This window comes from Pithys albifrons, chromosome 26 (assembly GCF_047495875.1).
Source record: "Pithys albifrons albifrons isolate INPA30051 chromosome 26, PitAlb_v1, whole genome shotgun sequence".
Lineage (NCBI taxonomy): Eukaryota > Metazoa > Chordata > Aves > Passeriformes > Thamnophilidae > Pithys > Pithys albifrons.
The window spans coordinates 4,565,787-4,592,088 of NC_092483.1; the positions used below are offsets into that span (position 1 = coordinate 4,565,787).

Genomic DNA, 26,302 nt, shown 5'->3' on the forward strand with positions numbered 1-26,302 from the left:
ATCTCAACCAGCAGGTTCCACTTCCTCTAGACCCTCCAGTGCATTATTTCAAACCTGGAGACTTGGTCTACATTCAAACTTGGAAGGTTGAGCCATAAATGAAAAAGTGGAAAGGCCCCCATTTGGTACTTTTAACAACCTACACAGCAGTAAAGGCAAAAGGAATTAACTCTTGGATTCACTATTTCAGTTTGAAGATAGCTCCTCTGGATCATCAGTGGGCATTGACAGCATTGGAGCCATCAAAAATGAAACTACGCAAGAACCTTATCGAATGAATCGCACCTGGGAATCTGAATTCCTTGAATTAGAAACCTCAAATTAGACTGTCCTCAAGGACTATTGTTATTGCTGTTGTGTATTGGTGATATTGCTACCTATTGTAGTAATCCATAAAAATACTTGTTTGCTTAAGCCTAGAAATGATAATGACAAATCTTATAAGGAAAGTTAAAATTCTACGTGAAGTACAAAGTGATGATACATCCTCAGGTTTTGCTGAAGTATGGAAGTGGCTTACATCTTGGTTGCCAGACTTGGGGAGTTGGTTTAAGAGAATAATAGGACTAATTGTTATAGTGGTACTAACATTTATCCGTGTCTTTGTTATAAACCATTGTTGCTCTTTTTGTTTCACTAAAATGACCATGTGAAATAATAAACAAGAAATAATGATGATGACCCCAGATTTAAAAGGAAAAGAACAGGGAGCAAAAGATATAAAGGCTAGACAGGATTTTGGGGAATGACAATTAGCCAAATATCTCATAAGAACTAAGCAAAACTTTTTAGCAAATGTTGAATAGCAAGAAAAGGAAGCAACAAAATGAACTATGCTAAAGAAATGGCATGAAAGTGAGACTTGAAGAAAAAGAAGTATTTTTAAACAAATCTCAAAGGGGAGATTTGTTGCATACATAATATACTTTAACTCTTTAGATAGCTAGCTGAAACTAGGAGCCACAACCTGAGAAGCAAGCAAGAGCAGGATTACATCATAAATGTAATCAACTAGGAGATAACACAGTAACAAGCTGCTGATAAAGCAAAAGAATTTTGCTTGATCTTAGTGTTAGCCTTTAGTCATTAACACATTAAAATACCCGCTCATCAGCTATAATTGTCTCTTACTCACATAAGCCCCTTCCCCATAGAGCAAGCACTGTAAAATACTTGTGTGATGGATCTTTAAACAGAGATGAAGGAATGTATAGTCAATGGCTTTAGATTGTTTTGTATATGGGAAATGTTGATTTTTCACTATTTCAAGTGTATAAATATGGATAGCTGGCATACTGAGGGTGTGTCAGCTTTGTGGATTCACCACCTAGCACCCATCCCAGTGTAGACATGTAATAAACAAAAAACTCGCCTCTTTGCATGGATCGGCTTCTTGCACAATAGGTGAAAGAACCCTACTTTTAGGACAACAAAACCACTACAAGCTGCAACGGCCACACAGACCTCCTGTTGCACAGCCCTAAATGCCTTATGATTGGCCACCTACAGGGGAATCTTCCCCCTCCCCCCCTGCCCAAGCAGCTCCACAGCCAGCAAAGTATCACCAGGACAGATGCCTCCAGCAGGGATGTCACCTCAGTCAAGAACAAGGCCCAGCACAATCAACAGGGAGGCGTCAGGAAACAAGGAGTCAGGTGGGCTGAGGGCTTGTTATGTTATAAACAAGCATTTGAGCCATTCAGCTTTAAAAAACAAACAAACAAACAAACAAACAAACAAACAAACCCACAACACAGGCAGTAAGCACATCTTTGTTAACAAACAGGACTTTACATCTTATAATAGTAATCAACTGGTAAAATATAGTTTATTTCCAAGTTTTTATTAAACACTCCTATCGAAACAATAATGATTTAAAAAAATATTGCACCATTGGGATGAATTTTTTATACATTACCTAGTGAGTTATAATTCACATGGGTCAATCATGTTTGCCCACATTTTTTAAAAATTTGCAAACAAAGGTAAGATAAATTAACATGCTCCAGTGGAAGAAAGCTTGGGAATATAGATCAATTGGTATATTTGCATAAATTGCCTCCTTACAATCCTGACAGATTTCTCAGTGAAGCTTTGTTTCACAACCTTTTGGCAGATACTAGTGTGATACTAAAACATGGTGTCACGTGAAAGGGGGGAGAGACAGAAATGCAAAAAATTCTAGTCTCATCTGTATTAATATATAGTTAATAGCTATAAGTGTCCTCAGAACAATCAAAGCTTTATGAACCCAGCACTGCTTGTCAAACACTGGACAGAACACAAGCTGGAAAGATTTTTGACCTTCCTGTGAGGACCACACTTAAGCCTCCAAAAAATGAGGGCCTTATAGACCCAACACTGCCTATCGACATGGATAGCACACAGGTTGGAAGGGTTTCTGACCTCTGATATGAGACTATACTTAATAGCAAGAAAAGACCTTTCTCCACAACAGCTCCCAAAATAACATTTATTAATACAAGTATGTGACAATGACTATATGGGTTACTTAGTGATAACATTTAGCTGCAGGATTGTATTTAATTGATGACAAAATACCACCAAAAAAACTGGCACAAAACACATTTTACAGGCAACTCCAGCAGCATACCCCTCCCACAACAAACTTAACTAATAGAGGATAACTAAACAGAAATACAACAACTCAGCACCACATTTAAACACACTCAGTAACCCAAAAGAAAAACAAGAGCAAAAATATAGCCGCTTCCCACTAACACGTATACACCCAGTGAGCTATAACAAATTATAATTAGTAAGGCATAGGAAAATAAAGTAAGAATTTGGTTGCTTACCCCTGCAATGTCTGATGGGGTGGGGGTGGGGGAGACAGGGTAGCTCGTAGGTTGCCCTCCCAGAGATGGTGGAAGTTTTCTCCCAGTTTTGGCTTATGCTCAATCTCTTTTTATACCTTTTATTTTCCTTTAGGTGGTTTCTGTGACTTAAGTCAATACTTTGGGGGCGATAGACAGATACCTGGGGAGTGGTTCCTTGGGTCTCTGCAGGCTGCCACAGCGTGCGGTGAAGAAAAGCCATGTTATTTCCATAACACTCCATTCTTCGGTAACACCATCAATCTTGTCAACATCCCTCCAGGGGGGCTGAGGCGTTTCCCTCAACTCATCAAGACCTTATCAGGGCCATAACCCCACACATGGTCTGCAAGATCAGTAGGAACATCTGAAGAAAGCAATTTCAACAGCAAGATTTACAAAGCATAAGAAAGTTACACAACAGACAACTGTTGTGGATTCAAATAGCTTGTCAGTCCCCGCTTCTCCCTCCCCCACACTGTATAAACCCCACCCCCCAACAAACAAACAAAACAAAAAAAACCCACCTCAACTCTGTTCCAGCAGGAAACTTTTGTCCATCAAAACTGATTTATCATACCAATAAAACTTCCTTTAAATAAAGCTATGCATACAGTACACTTCTGCCATAAGCTCACTTCAACTTCCAGATACCAAGGCTAAATAATAACCATGTTTGCCTTAATGCATGAGTGCCAAAAAAGTACATAAAATTAAAAGCTATTTGCACCTTGACACCCTGAACTTGTGGTCAACATTACAAATTTGCAAACCAGGACCAGATACCGTTTACAAATATTTTGTTTAATATACACAGGAGACTCTTTCAGTGATTCCAAACCAGTTCCAGATGAGGAATTACTGCAATAAAAAAAATCTGTGCATTTGTTATATTGTACGAGTGCAATATTTAACAACTTCAAAATAAAATAAAAGGATAACAAAAATGAGTACACTGATTTATTTAGTACATCAGAATAATTTCTTACAAGGCTTAAAACCCCTCCACAAAATGCAAACTCCCAGTTAAGTAGGATTTGCAGCTGGTCTCATGTTGACATCTCAATCTCAGGAGTTTAAACCCAAAGCTCTATTTAAGACAAATTTTCCACTTTGAGATACAGTAATACAACCTTGCATTACAGGGACAGTGTGTGCCACCTGAGGATAAAAAACTGAAGTTGTAACTTGTACCTACATACTAGGCAGACCACACCATTTCCGAGTTCAGAACAGTTACAGGAGCTCCAGGGCTTAAGTAGCTTTAGGTTTCTTCAAATTCTGTGCTGTGCATATTCATAACTGGAACCAGTTGGCTTGGATTAGACTATTCTTATAGCTGTAGCTAGCATTTTTAAGCTAGACATTAACAATAACTCCCATTCATTTTCAGGGTCAAAGTTTCACTGTTCATAGCAATGCCTTTATTTTCAGTCTCTAACCAGGAGAGCAATTTTCGAAACAAAGTAGGTAATGAAGTTTATTTTGAAGACAATATGCATGGTTGAATACAAAACTAAATTTTTTATGACATAGCTTATTGTGCAATGTTTACATCTATTAGTGCTAGATGAAAATGGAACTGTGGATAATTAAATCCAGTTTACAAAAGTTTAAATGTTTTTGTGCAAGTACTAGCTACAATTTTAACATTTAAGGTTCAATTTTCTTCCCAAAATATTGTGAAAACCATAACTTCAGCATGATTTATGACATTGGTAACAAATCCACCATTAAAAATTTTTGAAGCCCAAGCCCAAGTACAGGCTGGGTATAGTGATGCCTAAGGATTTAGTGTATATTTTGCAGATTTTTAAAATTATATAGGTCACATTGATTCTCCTGGATTGCTCACATTTTTAGGTGGTGTTGGAAAGTTACTAAAGCCCTTTCCCACAGGTTCCTGAGCTTTCCAAAGGCCATGTTTGTGAAAAAGACACCTGCAAGATACCTCAAAGACAAAAAAAAGAGAGGGCCAATAACCCTTGGATCTTCTTCAATGGGCAAAGCTTAGGACCTTTATGGGTTGGGCACCAAGGGAAATGGGAACCACGGTTGGTTATAGATATCTCACATGTTAATTGCTGGAAGATTATAAAAACTGTAACACACCTCAAATCACGTGTGCGCAGACCTCTGGTGTGCACCGTGAAAGCTTTTAATAAATATATGCCATCTATCTTTCTCCACTAATATTTTCCTGAGTGTCTATTTTCCAGGAATGTAGGCATAAATAGAAGGACTAAGGATGTTTGTGGATGAGAAACTCAATATAGAATCACAGAATGGCCAGGGTTGGATGGGACCTGTTAAAGGTTCAAACGAAAAAGGAGAGGAGGAATTTTTTTTCTCCCTCCTGTTATGGGTTAGCCAGGTAGGCCTAAATTTAGGCCTTAAAGTTCAGACCAGGCCTGGGATTGTCAGCTGACTTGAGCTGGGCTGGGCTACCTAACAGCTGACGACTTCTAGCTAATAGTATTGTATTCCATACCATATTACGACATCATCTCAAAAGGGGTAAGAGCCAGTGTGTGGGAGTGGCTTAGGCAGTTCCATCATGGCTGAAGTAGAAGAAGGACATGCTGCAGCTCTTCTACTGTGCTAGGCCTTGCTCCTGCTGCCGCTACTTGCATTTTGTTTGAGTTTCAGGAAAGTAGAAACATTTGGTTGTTACACTTTCTGTTCTTTGCTGGGTGTCTTTTGGGGTGCTTCTAAAACTACAGTGATAAAATCTGTTTTCGGTGGGAGGTAGGAAATTGTTGTTATATCCAACTTGTGTAAGTGTGTGTTATATTGTAATTTTCTCTTAATTTTCTCTTTTCTGTATAAATATATAGTTAGTTTAAACATAAACCTAGTTTGGAGGGTTTTTTTCCCTCTCCCTCTTTTTCTCTTGGCTGGTGGTGGGGGGGAACCTTTTCTTTCTGTCTTGGACAGTTGGCGTTTTGCCAGCTCAACCCTAGACACCTCCCAACACAAAGGTTTGGGGAGTTGAAGTGCCAGGACTGAGAACAAAGGAGTGCTTGACAACTCTAGATTCCAACTTAATGGTGGGGTGCAGGTGAGGAACAGGCCCCCAGCACCTGGGAGGGGGAGAAGCTTTTCCTGTGTGCTGGCTTCAGTTCATTTCTGGTGGCTGCGGTGACTGGTAGCTACTGTTTGCTGAGCTGGTGAGCATACCTTAGAGAGCGCTCCTTTTTCTAGCTTGGTTCTTCCTGCTTTCCCCCTCAAACTTCTCCATGCACCCCTGGGCTTTGGAGGGAGAGGGAGCCTTTTGGATTTGCTGCGGACTTCCTGAAGACCGATTTCAGCTGCAAGGGGTTGCTGAGAACCACCACCCCACTCGTCCCCAGCTCCCAGCGCCTCCTTCTTTGGACAAAGGGACAAGGAGAGAGAGAGAGCCTACTCTGCCCGCCCGAGAACAGGTTCCGTCCTGCCCCCATGTGATTGCTATTACCACATGAGTCATTCACAGGACGAGTCAATACCTCACCCTTACCCTTTCATCTTTGTTTTACCGGAGGACTAAGTGACTTTGCGGCCAGCCAAGGCGTGGAAACGATGCCTGCTGTCTGTAAATATAATTGCAACAAAGGAGGAAAGACAAAAATTCAGTTTCATTTAAAGGGTTTGTTCTTTTCTTTGGGGGGTATAGTGTAGTTGTTTGTCCTGTCCTAGTTTTGGTTATATATATATGTATGTATATATATATATATATATATATATATTTGTAGTTAAGAACTGTTATCCTCTGTTTCTATACATTTTTTTCTGATTAAAACTCCTAAATTTCAAAGCTGTGGTGATTCCTTAGGGGAGGCTCTTCTTTCCTGGTCCATATAAATATCTTAGTTTTCTTCCAAACTAAGACAGGACCTTAAAGACCATCTAGCTCCAACCTCCCTACCATGGCCAGAGACACCTTCCAGTAGACCAGGTTGCTTAGAGCCCCATTCAACCTGACCTTGGACACTCCCAGGGATGGGGCATCCATAATCTCTCTGGGCAACCAGTTCCAGTGCCTTGCCATCCTCGCGGTAAAGAATTTCTTCCTAATATCTAATCTAAACCTCCTCTCTTTCAGTTTAAATCCATTCCCCTTTGTCCTGTCACTACATGCTCTTGTAAAAAGTCCCTCTTGATCTTTCTTGTCAGCTCCCTTCAGGTAGTGGAAAAGCCTTTTCTTTCCCAGGCTGAACAATTCCAATTCTCTCAGCCTTTCCTCATCAGAGAGGTGTTCCATCCCTCTAATTATCTTTGTGGCCCTCTTCTAGACTTATTTCAACAGGTTCATGTCCTTCCTGAGCTGGGGACCTGTCAAAGGTTCAAACAAAGAAAGGTGGGGGAGGGGAGAGGGTTCCTTGAGGGAATTTTTCTCACCATACCAACACAAAGGTTTTGGGAGTTGAAGTGCCAGGACTTGAGCACAAGTCCTATGAGGAAAGGCTGAGGGACCTGAGGTTGTTTAGCCTGGAGAAGAGGAGGCTCAGGGGAGACCTTATCACTCTCTACAACTACCTGAAAGGATGTTGTAGCCAGGTGGGAGTTGGTCTCTTCTCTCAGGCAACCAACAGTAGGACAAGAGGGCATGGGCTTAAGCTCTGCCAGGGGAAGTTCAGGTTGGATATCAGAAAGAAATTCTTTACAAAGAGAGTAGTCAGGTATTGGAATGGCCTGCCCAGGGAGGTGGTGGATTCTCCGACCCTGGAGGTTTTTAAGATGAGACTGGATATGGCACTTAGTGCCATGATCTAGTAATAAAAGTGGGGTTGGGTTAAGGGTTGGACTTGATGATCTCAGAGGTCTCTTCCAACCCAACTGATTCTAGGATTCTATGATTCTATGACTGAGAACAAAGGAGTGGTTGGTGACTCTAGATTCCAGCTGAATGGTGGGGTGGAGGTGAGAAACAGACTCCCAGCACCTGGGAGGGGGGGAGGCTTTTCCTGTGTGCTGGCTTCAATTTGTTTTGGGCAGCTGCTGGGAAAAAGCCCCTGTTTGCTAAGCTGGTGAGAGCTCCTTCTGGCTCTGCTCTTCACCTTCTCCCCTCCATCTCTGGGCACCCTGAGAGAGAGGAGAGAGTGGAGGGTCACAGCTGCTTCAGGACACACTGCAGACCTTTTTCCTGGGGACCGACTTTGACTTCAAGAAGATTTCTGGGAATTACCACCACTCCTCAACTCCCAGTGTTTCCTTCTTTTGAACAAAGGACAAGAAGAGAGAGAGAGAGTCTGCTTTTTCCCCCACGGAAAAGGCTCCATCCTGCACCACGTGAGTCATACACCCCCCCACCCCCACCCCCCGCCCCTTGTCTCTGCCTTGCTGGGAAAAGACGGAGAATTCACCTCGCAGCCAGCCAAGTTGCGACACTGCCACTGTCCGTAAATATAATTGCACCAGGAAGAACCTACAGTTTTTGGAGGTTGTTTTTCTGGTGCTGGGGGAGTAGTTTGCTCTGGTCTGTTTATAGTTATATCTATATCTATATCTAGGGCGGTCCCGTGGTGTAATGGTGAGCACTCCGGACTCTGATCACAAGGTTGTGAGTTCGAGTCTCAGTGGAGACCGTACCGGGCAGTTAAATGCCTCCCTGCCATCCGATCCCGTCAGATCTCGGATGCTCAGCAGGGTCAGCCCCGGTTAGTACCGGGTGCTGTAGACAGTCCTGAGGACTTCACTGTCACCGTCCAAGCTCGCTCGGCCGTGGCAGATGGACCTTGGGACTTAAACGGTGGGGCCAGTTCTGCGCACGCTGTACCTCACCTAAAAAATCCACTGCGCAGGCTCAAAGGGCACACCCCCACATGGGGAAAGCCCTTCCCAAATCTTCGTTCGCGAAGTTTGGCCATACATACATACATATATCTATATCTAGGCAGTTAAATGCCACCCTGACGCCCAATCCTGTGAGATCTCAGAAGCTCAGCAGGGTCGGCCCCAGTTAGTACTTGGATGGGAGACCTCCTGGGAATACCAGATGCTGTAGATTCTAGTCCTGAGGACTTCACTGTCACCATCCAAGCTCACTTGGCTGTGGCAGATGAACATGAGGACTTAAAGGGTAAGGCCAGTTCTGTGTACACTGTGCCTCACCTAAAAAATACACTGCATAGGCTCGGACACACCCATGTGGGTAGAGCCCTTCCCAAATCTTCATTCGCAAAGCCTAGCCATATGATACGATATATACATATATATATAGTAGTTAAGAACAGTTATCCGTCTTATATACATTTTCTGATTGATGAGGGTTTTTCGTGCCGCACTGCTGCTGCTGCCTGCCTTGGATTTGCTTCTGGTTGCTCGTACCTTTCTGCTTCTTGGACGGGGAACACAGGGGGAAGAGACTGAGTCCATCTGAAAGCTCACTGCTCATCTGTCTCGCTGGAGAGGGACTGAAACTCACTCTGCAGCCAGCCGGGCTGTGACATGGACACTTAAGTATAACCTTTCCTCCTGGAGGAAAACCTGCTGGGTTTTGTTGTTGTTTTGTTTTTTGTTTTTTTTTCTTTTCTCTTGTGGTGTTGGGGAAGTGGGTTTGCACTAGTCTGTTTACATATATATATATATATATATATATATCTATATATCAGTTATCCTTCTTGTATTAAAATTCCTTTTCTTAAATTTGATAAAGAGTGGTGTGATTATCGTGGAGGAGGCCCCTCCCCTGCTTGTGGGTAAAACATTTTGGTTTTTTCCCCTTCAAACCGAGACATTCCTTGGCGCCCAACGTGTGAGGCTTGTAAACAAAGAAGGATAACTGCTATTTTGTGGCACCATGTGGGTCTTGAGTTTAGGGTTCATCAGGACCATCCTGTATAATATATTGGCTTTTTGTTGGTACAAATTCATGCCAAAAGGAGCGGCAGGTTTAAGTCTTATCAACAAATCAATGAGTAAAACTCAAATAGCCGCAATTATTATTGAGTTCTTACTCTGGATTTATGGTGCCATGAATTCGATGCCTTTGGATGTCATGTGGGTGGTGTTCTCCAGGCTGTTTTCCTGCCGCAACCTAAGCTGCTACCTCTGGGGATTCAGTGATAATAGTACGGACCCTTGGGAAGGAACAAAGGGGAATCTCTTCTCCCAACCCTTTGTCCATTCCCCATTCAAGTCTGCTACAACAGCTTTTGAGATGTTTAAATTCTCCCTGGATGCCAGAGATATCTTGCTCTTTATGGTTTTTCTGCAAGGTTGTATCCCTGCGGCTTACAGAATGTTTGAAGGTAGGGCCAGGTTTTTTCGAGAATGCATTCAGAAGCCTAGCCCAGTGAAGGGGGAAAAGCAAGAGAATAAAACCCCTGATGCCACAGTGAATGGGGAAAAGCAAGAGAATAAAACCCCTGATGCTACAGTGAAGGGGGAAAAGGAAGAGAATAAAACCCCTGATGCCACAGTGAAGGGGGAAAAGGAAGAGAATAAAACCCCCGACGTTACAGTGAAGAGGGAGAAGGAAGAGGGTAAAACCCCTGACGTTACAGTGATGCAGGATGGGGCTAAAAAAAGGGAAGAGGGTAAAACCTCTGATGTTACAGTGATGCAGGACGAGGCTAAACCAGGAGGACAGGCCAAGCCTATGGAAGTTGCCCCTATCCAGAAAAGGAAATATAAGACCAAATTAGACCATCCAGCGGACGATGAGGGGGCGGCTGCACCTCCACAGCAAGCAGACCCAGAGCCTGAGATCATCACTGAGTCATTGCCATTTGATAATCTCCGTAGTTTGCGGAAAGACATTGCTCGACACCCGGGCGAGCCCATCCTGACTTGGTTGATCCGAGTTTGGGACCTTATGGGTGAAACCTTAAAACTAGATGGTGCTGAAGCCAGGTTTTTGGGGGCTCTGGCCCAGGATGTGGCTATTGAACAGGTGTTCGTGAGGGAATCAAAGCCCCTTTCACTCTGGGCACGACTTCTAATGAGTGTAAGAGAGAAGTTTGTTTATAGAGAAATCCTGCAGGAACATCATATTAGGAAGACTTGGAAGACGATGGAAGAAGGAATTTTACGTCTGAGGGAGATGGCAATGATGGACGTGCTTTTTGGAAGAGGTGGGCAAACCAATAATGACCCTGACAAGGTCAGATGCACACCACATATGTGGTGGAACCTTTCACACTCGGGGCCAGCTGAATACACCGATTTCCTGGCATCCATGTATAGGGAAGAGAACCAAGAAACAGTGGGCGCTGTAGCAAATAAGCTGCGGATATATGAAGGCATGACCCACAGCCCAATGTAGGCCCGTATTTCTGCTGTAGAGACATTGGTTGAGAGTCTCAAGACACTGCCTGCAGAGGTAAAAGCGATCAGAGAGGAAATTAGGGAAAGTCTCCAAGTGGCACCAGTGCGAATGAGAACCTCTGAAGTCAGAGCCAGACGCCCCCCAGCCAGAGGAAGTGGACAGACCTCACGAACTGAGATGTGGTACTTCCTGGCCAAACATGGAGAAGACATGGGACGGTGGGATGGGAAACCCACCCGTGCCCTTGCAGCCCGAGTACAAGAACTGAAGGAGAATGGAAGAAGGTCAGTGAGAGTAAGTGCAGTCCCAGTTTCCCACGGGCAAGAATCTGACCCACAGGAGGGCACCTCCCAGGTGTACTCATCGAGAAAAGGTTCTGACCGCTATGACCAGGATCAGTGTTAGAGGGGCCCTGCCTCTAGCCAGGTAGAGGCACGGGACAACCGTGTCTATTGGACTGTGTGGATTCGATGGCCTGGCACATCAGACCCACAAAAGTATAAGGCTTTGGTTGATACTGGCGCTCAATGCACATTAATGCCATCAGGACATGTGGGCTCAGAAACTATTTCTATTTCTGGGGTGACAGGGGGATCTCAAGAGTTGACTGTGCTAGAAGCTGAAGTGAGTTGACAGGGAGAGATTGGCAGAAACACCCCATTATGACTGGTCCAGCCGCCCCATGTATCCTGGGCATTGACTACCTCAGGAATGGATATTTTAAGGACCCAAAGGGGCATAGATGGGCTTTTGGAATAGCCACTGTACAGACAGAAGGGATTGAACAATTGAACTCATTGCCAGGTCTCTCAGAAAGTCCTTCTGCTGTTGGACTGTTGAAAATTGAGGAACAGCAAGTGCCAATTGCCACCACGACAGTGCACCATCAGCAATACCGAACGAACCGCGATGCTGTGATCCCCATCCATAAGATGATCCGTGAACTGGAGAGCCAAGGGGTGGTCAGCAAAACCCACTCACCCTTCAACAGCCCCATCTGGCCTGTGCGTAAGTCTGATGGAGAATGGAGATTGAGTGTGGACTATCGTGGCTTGAATGAAGTTACCCCACCGCTGAGTGCTGCTGTGCCGGACATGCTGGAGCTCCAGTATGAGCTGGAGTCCAAGGCAGCAAAGTGGTATGCCACTATTGACATTGCTAATGCATTCTTCTCCATTCCTCTGGCACCAGAGTGCAGGTCACAGTTTGCTTTTACGTGGAGGGGCGTGCAGTACACCTGGAACCGACTACCCCAGGGGTGGAAACACAGTCCCACCATCTGTCATGGGCTGATCCAGACTGCACTGGAGAAGGGTGAGGCTCCAGAACACCTGCAATACATTGATGACATCATTGTGTGGGGGGACACAGCAGAAGAGGTTTTTCAGAAAGGAGAGAAAATCATCCAGATCCTTTTGGGAGCTGGCTTTGCCATCAAACGGAGTAAGGTTAAGGGACCAGCCCAAGAGATCCAGTTCCTGGGAGTGAAGTGGCAGGATGGACGCCGTCAGATTCCAACAGAAGTCATCAATAAGATTACAGCAATGTCTCCACCTACCAGCAAAAAGGAAACACAAGCCTTCCTGGGTGCCCTAGGGTTCTGTAGGATGCATATCCCAGCATACAGTCAGATCGTAAGCCCTCTCTACTTGGTAACCCGTAAGAAGAATGATTTCCACTGGGGCCCTGAGCAGCAACAAGCCTTTGACCAGATCAAGCATGAGATTGCTCAGGCTGTAGCCCTTGGACCAGTCAGGACAGGACCAGACATACAGAACATGCTCTACTCCGCCGCCGGGAATAATGGCCTGTCTTGGAGCCTTTGGCAGAAGGTGCCTGGTGAGACTCGAGGCCGACTACTTGGATTCTGGAGCTGAGGCTACAGAGGATCTGAAGCCAACTATACCCCCACAGAGAAAGAGATCCTAGCCGCCTATGAAGGAGTTCAAGCCGCCTCAGAGGTGATTGGCACAGAAGCACAGCTGTTTCTGGCACCTCGACTACCAGTGCTGAAGTGGATGTTGTCAGGACAGGCTGCCTCTACACATCACGCCACTGATGCTACCTGGAGCAAGTGGATTGCCCTGATTACGCAGCGCGCCCGTATAGGAAAATCAAATCGCCCTGGGATCCTGGAAATCATCACGAACTGGCCTGAAGGTGAAAATTTTGGTCTAGCAGATGAAGAGGAAGAGCAGGTGACACGTGCGGAAGAAGCTCCACCATACAATCAATTGCCAGAAGAAGAAATATGCTACGCCCTCCTCACCGATGTCTCCTGTCGCATTGTAGGGACTAATTGCAAATGGAAAGCAGCTGTATGGGGTCCCACCCGACAAGTTGCAGAAGCTACTGAAGGAGAAGGTGGGTCGAGTCAGTTTGCAGAGCTTAAAGCCATGCAGTTGGCCCTGGACATTGCTGAACGAGAGAAATGTCCAAAGCTTTACCTCTACACCGACTCATGGATGGTGGCCAATGCTCTCTGGGGATGGTTAGACCGATGGAAGAAAAACAATTGGAAACGCAGAGGGAAACCCATCTGGGCTGCCGATATATGGCAAGACATCGCCACCCGAGTGGAGAAGCTGATTGTGAGAGTCTGCCACGTAGACGCACACGTGCCCAAAAATCGGGCCAATGAGGAACATCTCAACAACCAACAGGCAGACCGAGCTGCGCAAGTGAAAGTATCACAGACAGATCTGGACTGACAGCACAAGGGAGAGCTGTTCTTGGCTCGATGGGCCCATGATGCCTCGGGCCATCAGGGCAGAGACGCCACTTATAAATGGGCATGAGACCGAGGGGTGGATTTAACCATGGACATTATCTCTCAGGTTATCCATGACTGCGAGACATGTGCTGCCATTAAGCAGGCTAAGAGAGTGAAGCCCATGTGATATGGTGGACGCTGGGATAAGTATAAGTACGGGGAGGCCTGGCAGGTTGACTACATCACACTGCCACAGACCCGCCAAGGCAAGCGCTATGTGCTCACCATGGTGGAAGCAACCACAGGGTGGCTGGAGACACACCCAGTGCCTCACGCCACTGCCCGGATGTCCTAGTTCAGCTGGAGGGACCAGCTAACCCTGTGTGGTGGTGATCAAACCTGTGTATTCCACCCCCTCTATTCATTCCCCAAGGACAATGGGCCATTAGCAGCAGCTGCCCAGGGAGCCATTATCTCCTTCACACCCAGCCTGAGGGGGGCGGAGCTGCTAATGGGCCATCAACAGCTCAACACCCCCTGGCTCCCAGAGTTATCACCCATTGTGTGAGTCCCCGCCCAGGGGGAGGGACTGAGTGCTCCCTGAGGGTACATAAGTGGTGGGTAAGAAGACCTCGGGAACCTTCTCGTCAGATCCAGAGCAGCAGCAGGACCTCGACAGCAGGAGATCCCCGCTCTCGCCCAGACCACAGCCCTCGCCTGCACCAACAGGTTTTTTCTTTTCCTTTTGCTCTGGACTTGGGGGAGCCACAGGGGTCTCAGCACAAGGGCAAACAAACCCCCTTGGGTTTGTGCCCCAGGACACTGGGTTATACAGCTGGGGTATTGTGAGTTGAAAGCAATTTCCCTTGTGTGTCAGTGTTGTTATAGTAATATTATTATTAAATTTTAGCTCTGACTTATAATCTCTCTCGTGGTGAGTTCATTTTCCCTTGCTGGTTCACCTTCAAACCAGCACACCGGAACACCATCCTAGGCCTGGAAAAACAAGTGCTGTGGCGACATGGCACCCCAGAACGAATTGAGTCAGATAATGGAACTCATTTCAAGAACAGCTTAGTTGCTACCTGGGCGAGAGAACATGGCATTGAGTGGGTGCATCATATCCCCTACCATGCACCAGCTGCCGGGAAAGTTGAACGGTGTAATGCACTGTTGAAAACCACTTTGAAGGCATTGGGTGGAGGGACTTTCAAACACTGGGATCAACACTTAGCAAAGGCTACATGGCTAGTCAACACTAGAGGCTCTGTCAGTCGAGCCGGTCCTGCCCAATCAGAACCCCTTCACACTGTAGATGGAGACAAAGTCCCTGTAATACACCTGAGAGGTATGCTAGGGAAAACAGTCTGGATCAACCCTGCCTCAGGCAAAGGCAAACCCATTCGTGGGGTTGTCTTTGCTCAAGGATCTGGTTCCACCTGGTGGGTGATGCAGGAAGATGGAGAGACACGATGTGTACCTCAAGGGGAACTTATCTCTGGGTAAACGACTCATATTACTGTATTTGTAAACACTTAATTATTTGAAAGAAAATTTAAGTTTAATGTAGAGTATCGGCATGGAAGAGAATTTAGGGGTGGATAATGTTGTAGTTTGGGATTATTATGTAAATTCTCTCCCCTGCCACTTAACTGCCCAGGCCAGCGGTTAACAAAAGAAGCAGTTAACTGTTGATGGCTCAGGTGGGGGCAGGTTTGTCTCTTTTGGGTTTTTTTTTGGATATTCTCCCCAGTCTTGGCTCGGCGAACGGGGGAGTGGGGGCTCGAAGGAGGCAGGCTGCCCTGCTGGTTACTGCTGGGGTTTTCCTGGCTGTCTCACTGCTGCCTACTCCGGACTACTTTTCGTGCCGCGCTGCTGCTGCTGCCTGCCTTGGATTTGCTTCTGGTTGCTCGTACCTTTCTGCTTCTTGGACGGGGAACACAGGGGGAAGAGACTGAGTCCATCTGAAAGCTCACTGCTCGTCTGTCTCGCTGGAGAGGGACTGAAACTCACTCTGCAGCCAGCCGGGCTGTGACATGGACACTTAAGTATAACCTTTCCTCCCGGAGGAAAACCTGCTGGGTTTTGTTGTTGTTTTGTTGGTTTTTTTTCTTTTCTCTTGTGGTGTTGGGGAAGTGGGTTTGCACTAGTCTGTTTACATATATATATATATATATATATATATATATATATAGCAGTTATCCTTCTTGTATTAAAATTCCTTTTCTTAAATTTGATAAAGAGTGGTGTGATTATCGTGGAGGAGGCCCCTCCCCTGCTTGTGGGTAAAACATTTTGGTTTTTTCCCCTTCAAACCGAGACAATACCCCATTCCTGGAAGTGTTCAAGGCCAGGTTGGATGTGCCTCCAAGTAACCTAGTCTAGTGGAAGGTGTCCCTGCCCATAGGAGGAGGTTGGAACTAGATGATCTTTAATGTCCCTTCCAACCCAAACCATTCTATAATCAGTTTTAAATGTTCAGCTATAAAGTTGGACTATTAAAGTCACAATTTAAATGGCAAAATTCACTATTAAGGTGGCTTGGTAAAACCTAAACCTATATATGTATTTTCAACTGCAAAGGGGATTCTATATAATATACACTAAGTTAGCATATTATATAAACAGCTGTATCAAAGTATGAACATACTTTTCAAAGTAAAAATTTTAGATTCTGGAATAGCATGCAAGAGGCCTTAGAGCTGTGCTCTTAACTACATGCACATGTTTATAAGGAACAGGATTCTCAGCCTGCAGTAGCAGTGAGGAGCTGCTGTGCTGCTACCATATTAAGATATGAGCTCATAAATCTGCACAGATCAGGAATCTGCTGACAGTTTTCCTTCACAGAGGCACATTTTCTCTCAGCTCACAGGGTGCCAAGTCTTCTCGGCATTAAGTCTCTCACCACTGTTGTGGCCTGAATTTTTCTGCTTATAGCTCACAGAATTTCACCCTTAGTGCATTACAAAGCACCTACATGTATTTCCACCTGGTTGGATTTTCATGTATTTAATCAAATTTATCTGTTATTAAAAGTAGTACATTATAATGCTGTCATGGTTTAAGCTCAGATGGAAATTAGGAACCACACAGCCACTTGCTCAACCCCCCTCTGTCCCCCCAACCCTGGTAGAATGGGGAGGAGAATCGAAGTAAAACTTATATGTTGAGATAAGAACAGTTTAATAATTGAAAAGAAAGAAAAATACAATAATTATGGTAAATAATAATAATAAAAAGAAAAAAAAAGTGATGCACAATGCAATTGTCACTACCCACTGACAAATGCCAGATTCCCCCTTCCTGAACTCAGATCGGCCCCTGCCAGGCAACTCCCCCCAGTTTATATACTGGGCATGGCATTCTATGGTGTGGAATACCCCTTTTGTCAGTTCAGGTCACCTGTCCCAGCTATGCTCCCTCCCACTGGCAGGGCATGAGACAAGGGAAAAAATGTCCTTGACTTAGGATAAACACTACTTGGCAAAAACCAAACCATCAGTGTGTTGTCAATACCATTCTCATTCTGAATCCAAAACACAGCACTTTAACAGCTACTGAGAAGAAATTAACTCTATCCTAGCTAAAACCAGGACAAATACATTAAACTATTCTTTATAATTTACTGCCAAATAAGGGGGAGGAAACAGCAGTTTTAACACATTACTGTTAGATGTTGACATTTATGATCAATTTAGGCCCAACTATAGATGATGATCAACAAGTCATACTTAAGTCATTGAACTAGTAAGTGTACATTTACTTACAGTGCATTAGATGTATTACCAGTGAAAAAAAACAAGAAAGCCAGCATAACTTAAATATTATATGAATTCTAATGTGCGATCAATGTAAAGCGTTATGAATGCTGCCCCAAGGGCATGTGACTTCCAGTACCTGTATTATGCTATTGGACAGCAGATAATCACAATTCACTCCAGGTTCAAAATAATATACATAGCTGCCTATAATCATTCCAATCCCTCTGCAAATTGCATTCTGTGGCTAGTTTTTTCAGCACCTTAGTTAATTTAACTTGATTATAACTGGAAGCATCCAACTACAGTTCAGGCATGCTTATTGCTGTAAAAGAAATAAACCCATTTTCAAAATTATTGTGCAAGTATTTTAATAAGATTTGCACACATCTCAAAGAATTGTATTGTATGACTCCCTGGTCTTGGAGTTAAGTCAGCTTTAAAAGAATCAAGCAAAGAGATCACTGATGGTATAAGGGTATAAGGTATATCTGCAGATTTTCCTTGTGCATCAGCATCTGAATCTTTTTGACAGGATCTACAGTTGCTCACAGAACCTGATCTCTGTGGAGTTGCAGTCCCAGATTTTGCTTCAGTAATTTCATCTGGGGAGCAAATGGAGGAAAATTAGTCATCAGTATCAAATAAGTCATAGGAACAGCAAACTTCTTCCCCTTTTCACACTTCTAATCTTGTTTTTTTAAATCTTGATTAATACATAAACAGCTTTTGCAACTATATATGGTTGATACAAAATAAAAGCTTGTACATATAGCAACACAATCAAATGTTCTTATGCAAATTATTCTTGTGCTCTGAACTGTGCTCTAGGACTATCTGGTCTAGTTTAGACCAGCACTCACCATATTTTTCATTAAGTAATTTCCAGGGGAAGGTAGTGAACACAGGAAAGGCTGGGTTTTCACATGAAATCTATTTTAAACTACAGTTTGTAAGAGGAATAGAGAACAGTTAGCTGTGATGGAGAGAAAGTCAGATTTCTCTATTGGAAGAGAAATGCCAAATTCATGCCCTTAGGTTATATTTCCCCAAGAGTTGAGGCCAGGACTGCAACTGCCCCAGCTGCATGGCTCTTAAGCAGTCATCTCTCTTCCAACAGGAATGGCATTTGTCTTATACTACAGTAGAAGTCAGTGCAGGACAGTGATTAATCCCCTGTATCAAATACTACTAGATCTAAGCAAGCACTTGTATTGTCAGAAAGGACAAGGCAAGAATTGCAGTGCCAAGTCAGATCAGGTTAAACTGTCATGAAACTCAGCCTTAGCCATCCTATACTGTAATCCAGCCATATTCCAGTAAATCCTTTTCCCGTGCCACATGCTTTCCTAGGCATATCATGTACACCATTGGCTATAAATAATTTGCTTTAGTCTACTATGCTCTTAAACAAGCATTATGCCCAGTCTATATTTGCTCCTCCATTTTCAGGAAGGTATCTGACTAGCAGTTTTGGCTGGGATAGAGTTAATTTTCTTCCTAGTAGCTAGCATAGGGCTATGGTTTGGACTTGTGCTGGAAACAGTGCTGATAACACAGGAATGTTTTTGTTATTGCTGAGCAAGGCTTGCACAGCATCAAGGCCTTTTCTGCTTCTCACACAGCCCCACCAGCAAGGAGGCTGAGGGTGTACAAGGAGTTGGAAGGGGACACAGCTGGGACAGCTGATTCCAATTGACCAGAGATATTCCAGACCATATGGTATCATGCTTGGCATATAAAGCTGGGGAAAGAAGAAAAAAGTGGGAGATGTTTGGAGTTGATGGCATTTGTCTTCCCAAGTAACTGTTATGCATGATGGAAATGGCTGAACACCTCCCTGCCCATGGGAAGTAGTGACCAAATTCCTTGTTTTCCTTTGCTTTCATATGTGGCTTTTGCTTTCACTATTAAACTGTCTTTATCTGAACCCACAAGTTTTCTCACTTTTACCCTTCTGATTCTCTCCCCCATTCTACCTGGGGGAAGTGAAGGAGTGGCTGTGTGGGACTTAGTTCCTAGCTGGGCTTAAACCACAACAGAGTTGTATGCTGTGATAGTGTCACTCTGTTAAAGTTTTTTCTAGAAATCTGTCCAACTGCTTTCAAGACTTCACTTACTGCAAGCATACAATTCCCATCTCAAATTTTGTCTACTACTAGCATTGATGGGTTGGACCTGGCTGGCAGCTAAACCCCCAGACAGCCCTTCATTCAGTCTACCCTACCTTAGTGCAATGGAGGAAGAGAATTGGAAGGACAAAAGCAAGAAAACTCATAGATCGAGATAAGCACAGTTTAAGAAGATGAAGGAAGAAAGAAAAATAAAAGTGATGCAAAGGCAATCACTTGCCACCTCCTGCAGACTAATGCACAGCTGGTCTCTGAGCAATGACTACCTTCCCCAAACTCCCATCCACTCAGATTTTTTGCTAAGCGTGACATCATTTGGCATGGAATATCGCTTTGATCAAGCCGGGTCAGCTGTTCAGGTTATTTCCCCTCACAACTTCTTGTTCACCCCCAGCCTACTCATTGGGTGCACCACAGTGAGAAAACAGAAAGACTAGATACTATGCAAGTACTAGTCAGCAATAGCCAGAACACTGTTTTAGTCACAGATCAAAAAGACAGTCACAGATCAAATAAATAGCACCATACCAACTGCTATGGAGAAAATCAACTCCATCTCAGTCAGACCCAGTACAGCAACGTACAGCTCAAGTCAAATTTGCGTGCCTAAATGCCAAACTTTATCTTCACTAGGAAAACATGTTCCCATACTTCAGATCTAAATTAACATTTAAATTTGAGGGTGAGGCTGCAAAACCAGTTTAGGTTGATCCAAAACTCACATCCCACAATCCTCCTTTTGCACCAGTAGTATTAGTAAATAAATAAAGGGCAACACTTACATCACTTATGAACAAGTAAGTTAAGACATGTTTGCATTGAAAATTATTCCCCTTACAACTCCATTGATTTATGTAAGTCCTTACATACCATCAATGCTACGGAAGTCCAGTAAGTACGTCCTGCTGTCCACCTGATACAACTGTAGACTCATTTTGGAATATGCACTTGTCACTGGATTCTTCCTTCGAACACGCAAATAGTATGGATTTACAACCTAGCACACAGGAGATTTGACTTGGTACCAGAACTCCTTAGGAAGCACGCACATTGTTTTTCTTATTTCAACTAACTGGTATTATCAAGTGATTTCAGGCTTACCTGTCAGAGCTTTTTTTTTCTCCCAACAAAAACACACCAAAAAACCCCAAACAGAACACCTCTCAACACGTTCCCAGAGTCCCAGTAGAAAGGTTAAACACATTAGCAAGATTTTTCCTGTCAGCATAAATAGCCTCCTCCAAAACCCTTCCTGCACAGCCAAGCACAAGCAGTCTGTACAGGTACATGAGACTATCTTCCACAGCACAGGAGAACACAGTTTCAGACTTCTAGGCTATGTAATTACGCAGCTCAAACAAAAATTTACTGATGCCTGCTATAAAGACCCTTTATTCTTTACCTTCCATTCATAATCCAGTTGTTTAATTGCTCAACAAACTTCAGCCATTATATAATTTGGTCGACTGACTCCATATTCCCAGGTGCCACTTTGCTCTTCTTACACCTTGGTGTTTTGACTTCTGTGGATTCAGCTTATCAAGAGTATGGCGGGGACGTGGTGCTTCAGCTACTAGGAATGGCACTCTTTCAGGGTGAGGGTGAGAAAGATGGTGATCATCAAGAAAAGAATCTGGTTGGCTTGTAGCCAAGTAGAAGTCTTTGGCCTCATTCATTATTCTTCTGTTATCTATAATGAGGTGATAAGCAACTACTAAAGGGTCCTGATGATTTTGGCTGTATAGACAACTTAGCACTTCCTCTTCAGTGCATTCAAACTTTTCACACACTTCTTTTAAGGCTTCATCATCAGTCATGGTAGAACTATATGACCGGTCTTCAGGAAACAGGTATTTGGGAAGGTCCTGCTTAAACCATTCATTCTCTAGATTTAAAAATAAAGTCTCAGTATATATATGTAAAACAAGTCTTTTTAGTATAAAATTATTTAAAAAATAAAATTATACTTAGTCTATACAAAATGGATCAACAGTTGTCAGTCCAAGTCCCCTTCTGTGCAGCACAACAGTACATAAAGAAATTATCTCCTTCACATGATTTTGCTAGACATTTTGAAGGACACTGAAAAATGCCTCTTTCCTCTAAGGGTTTAAACTATCTGATCTCCAATACCTTTGTATGTCAACCACCTTTTTATATAAATAGTCATTTTTTGGCATTTGGTTTGTGGTTTGTTTTTCTTTTTACTGACACTATTTTAGTTTTGAGATATTTTCAACTGAAATTTGTATGCTATCCAAACAAGCTGTCCCTCCCCAAGTACATATATAAAAAATTAAAGAAATCTTGATACTGAATAGTTTCTTTGGTAATGTTTGAACACTGAAGTCACATGCTCCCTACCCTCAACAAGCTGCCTATAATTTTTTCATTCAGAAAACCCCCTGCTGTAGGGGTGAGTGTAAGTGCATCCCTTAAGGAAAGCTGTTTGGAGTGCAACCTTAAAGAGAACAGAGCTACCTAGAATATATGTGGTGGCTTGTAGCCAATGAGAGACTGTGGTGTATGCAAGGTGAATTGGTTAACCAATTATGTGGTAGCATGTTGGATGTGAGAGTGCATAAAAGGTGTGGATATTACTGCGTGAGAGTTGGATCTAATGATGTAATAGGAACTTCTAGGAACTATCTACTTTTACTATGAGTTGTGAAGATCTATCTGTTAATCTGTCTTGAATAAACTCTCAAGTTATGAGCCTTCTGATCAAGCCTTCTGATGTCTGCTGTGCCTGAGCTCTTCTGACCGTCAGTCCACAGCCCAGCTTGGTATAAGGGGCTCCCCCTATACCCTGCTATCTCTTCAAGCCTTAAAGAGTAGAGGGAAAGCTATGCAAGAGTCAATCTGTACCTCTTTACTAGTGCATCCACAGGCTAAGAGGGAAAAGGAAATATACTGTGGGACCAAATACTTAGGTTGCCCACAGAAAACAAAAAGTAGTTTTGTGTGCCTAGAGTAAGCTGTTTAACTAGTCAAAGGATATGGGCATGATGCTAATTTTAAAAGTATCCTACTCTATAGCATAAAGATTTGCTACAGATTTAAGAGCAGTTATATTGATCAAGCTTTAGTCAGTATGAGCCTGAGAACATGCCTCAGCACAAGTGCATTGAGGAAAATGCATTTTCACCATAAGCAAGCAGTTAATTTGGAAGTAGAAAAAGCTTTTCCTATATGACTATAAAGCACAACTCTAGCTGAATAACTAAGTATTTTGTTACTATTTGTTGCAGTGGGCCTCTTGCCTCGCATACACACATCCCTAGAAAAATAAAGGTATTCAATTAAACTCAAAAGTTTATTCTTTAAACTGAGATTATGTCTCATAGCTAAAAAGACAAAATTGTTTAGGATTCAAAATCCAGCCATGTTCTGTAGTCAACATTTTTCAACATCTTTTTTCACATCACTTCTCTTTCAGACTTATTTAACATGACTTAGATGAGTGGATAGGAACTTAGCTTAAGTTTTACAATGTTTAGTTCTCAGTGCTTTGATTTCTGCCAGTCTTCTCAATGACTTCTGTGCCTCAGTCTTCAACAGCGAGTGCTCCGGCCACACTGCTGAAGTCGGGAAATGTAAATGCAGGGATTGGGAGAGGATCAGCTTCAAGACCATCTAAGGAACCTGAATGTGCACAATTCCATGGGACCCAATGAGAACCATCCATAGGTCCTGAGGGAGCTGACAGACCAAGTTGGTAAGTTACTATCAAATGTTTTTGAAAACTGATGGCAGTCAGGTGACGTTCCCAAGGACTGGAAAAAGGGAAATATAACCCCCATTTTTAAAATGGGAAAAGCAGAAGACCTGGGGAACTACAGACCAGTTAGTGTCACCTCTGTGCCAGGCAAGATCATGAAGCACATTCTCCTGGAAACTATGTGTGGGGTGATGGGCTGATAAGCCTTGATGGGTTGAGGGAAACATCTCAGCCCCCTGGAGGGATGCTCCAAGCAGAAGACAAAATCGAGGCAAACTGATAAGTGGTGGGTGTTACCAAAGAATGGAATGTTATCAACTTAGCATGGCCTTTCTTTGCCGCACCCTGCCTCTGCCGACTCAAGGAGCCCACCACCCCTCAGGCATCTGCATCACCCCCCCAAAAGATTGACTTTAGTCACACAACCACCTGAAGAAAAAAAAGGTATAAAAAGAGATGCAGTTTAAACTCAAACTGAGAGGGGAAAATGCCACGTCTCTGTGAAGGGTAGCTGCTGCAGCTTGTCCTGCCTCCTCCTACCTCCTGGAACAATGTAAGAGTAAGAAGACCATGTGCTTTCTATTTTTCTATACTTTACTTTCCTAACTTTACTTTCTTACAAAGCTTATTCCTTTATACATTCTATCTTACATCTTATGCTAACAGCTACTTTGATTCTCACTTCATAAGCACCTCCTTTACTTACTGTGTTTTGCTACCTTAATACTAATAACAGTAACTTGCTTTCTACTTTATATTGGTTATTGCTTTTTTGCTATTCTTACTTTATAAGACCAGCTCTGCTTTGCTACTACAGTAACTTGCTTTACTTTCAATGTGCAGTTTCTTTTTCAATATGTGTGTTGATAAAAAGAAGCTCTGTTCTTTCTTTTTGTTTTGTGTTACAGAGAGAGTGGTGTGCAAGATATTTTATTGTCCTATGTTATTGAAAGAGTGTCTAGATAAGTGTTTTAAGTGGCTATGTTTTTAGTTAGTAGTTCTCTGTTGTTACTTTGTCTGTCATGAAAATGGGATACGTTGCTGTATTGTAACTTGAGTTTAGCGTCTCTGTAAAATGTGTTTTGTGCTGGTTTCTTTTGGGGTCTTTTATTATCAATTAAATACAATCTTGCAGCTAAATGTTATCACCGGCAAAGCAGAACCCACAATAACTGTTACATACTTGTATTAATAAATGTTATTTCAGGAGCTGCTGTGGGCAAAGTTCTTTTCTAGCTATTAAGTGTGGCTTCAATGGAGAGGTTAGAAATCCTTCCAGCCTGTGTGCTATCCCTGTCGGCAGGCAGTGCTGGGTTCATAAGGCTCTAATTTTTCTGGAAGCGCTTGTTTAGCTGATAAGTTCTCCCTGGCTTAAGTGTGGCTTCATATCAGAGGTCAGAAACCCTTCCAACCTGTGTGCTGTCCATAGTTGACAGGCAGTGTTGGGAACATAAGGATCTGATTGTCTGGAAGCGCTTATAGCTAATACTTTCTTAATAATACAGTTAAGACTGGAAATCTTTGCATTTCTGTCTCCCTCCTCCCTTTCACGTGACACTATGCTAAGGCACATGGAAAACAAGGAGGTGATTGACGACAGTCAAAATGGCTTTAAAAAAGGGAAATCACGCCTGACAAATTTGGTGATGGGGCTACAGCATTGGCAGATAGGGCAGAGAATTTGACACTGTCCTGCACGACATCCTTGTCTCCAAATTGGAGAGACATGGGTTTGATGGATGAACCACTCCATAGATAAAGAACTGGCTGGATGGCTGCATACAGAGTTGTGGTCCACATGGAGACCAGTGATGAGTGATGCCCCTCAGGGGTTGGTACTGGGGCTGATACTGTTCAACATCTTTGTCGGTGACATGGACAGTTGGATCAAAGTCACCCTCAGAAAGTTCACTGACGACACCAAGCTGTGTGGTGCAGTTGACATGCTGGAGAGAAGGGATGCCATCCAGAGAGGCCTTGACAGGCTTGAGAGGTGGGCTGATGCAAACCTCATGAAGTTCAGCAAAGCAAAGTCTAAGTCCTACACCTGTCGCATGGCAATCCCAGACACACCTGCAGGTTGAGTGGAGAAGGGATTGAGAGCAGCCCTGAGGAGGACTCTTGTGAGACCCCTCTTGGAGCACTGTGTACAGTTCTGGTGCCTTCAACATAAGAAGGACATGGAACTGTTGTAGCAAGTCCATAGGAGGCCACAAAGTTGATAAGAAGACTGGAGCACCCCCCCCTATTGGAGACAGGCTGAAAAAGTTGGGGCAGTTCGAACTGGAGAAAAGAAGGTTGCATGGAGACCTCATAGCAAACTTCCAGTATCTGAAGGGGCCTACAGGGAAACCAGAGAGGGACTCTTCATCATAAACTGTAGTGATAGGACAAGGAGTAATGAGTTTAAATTGAAAGAGGGGAAATTTAGGTTATATATTAGGAAGAAATTCTTTACTGTGAGGGTGGTGAGACACTGGAACAGGTTGCCCAGGGAGGTTGTAGATGCCCCAACTCTGGCTCTGTTCAAAGCCAGGTTGGAAAAGGCCTTGAGCAACCTGGTCTAGTGGGAGGTGTCCCTGCACATGGCAGAGGGGTTGGAACTAGATGATCTTTAAGGTCCCTTCCAATACTTTAATATCTGTTGTGGGTTTAGCCAGGTAGGCCTAAAATTTAGGTTTTAAAGTTCAGACTAGGCCTGGAATTGTCAGCTGACTTGAGCTGAGCTGAGCTAGCTAACATCTGACTTCTTCTAGCCAGTAGTGTTGTATTCCATACCATATTACGACATCATCTCAGAAGGGGTAAGAGCCGGTGTGTGGGAGGTGTTAAGTCAGTCCCATCATGGCTGAAGTACAGAGAAGACGTACTGCAGTTGTTCTGCTCT

At 43.6% G+C, this 26,302-nt stretch overlaps 1 pseudogene; it reads right to left on the reverse strand.

Annotated features, from left to right (window-relative positions):
* Positions 1 to 17,435: 17,435 nt before the first annotated feature.
* LOC139683008 (5'-AMP-activated protein kinase catalytic subunit alpha-1-like) overlaps positions 17,436 to 26,302 on the reverse strand; it is a 55,035-nt pseudogene continuing 46,168 nt past the window's right edge.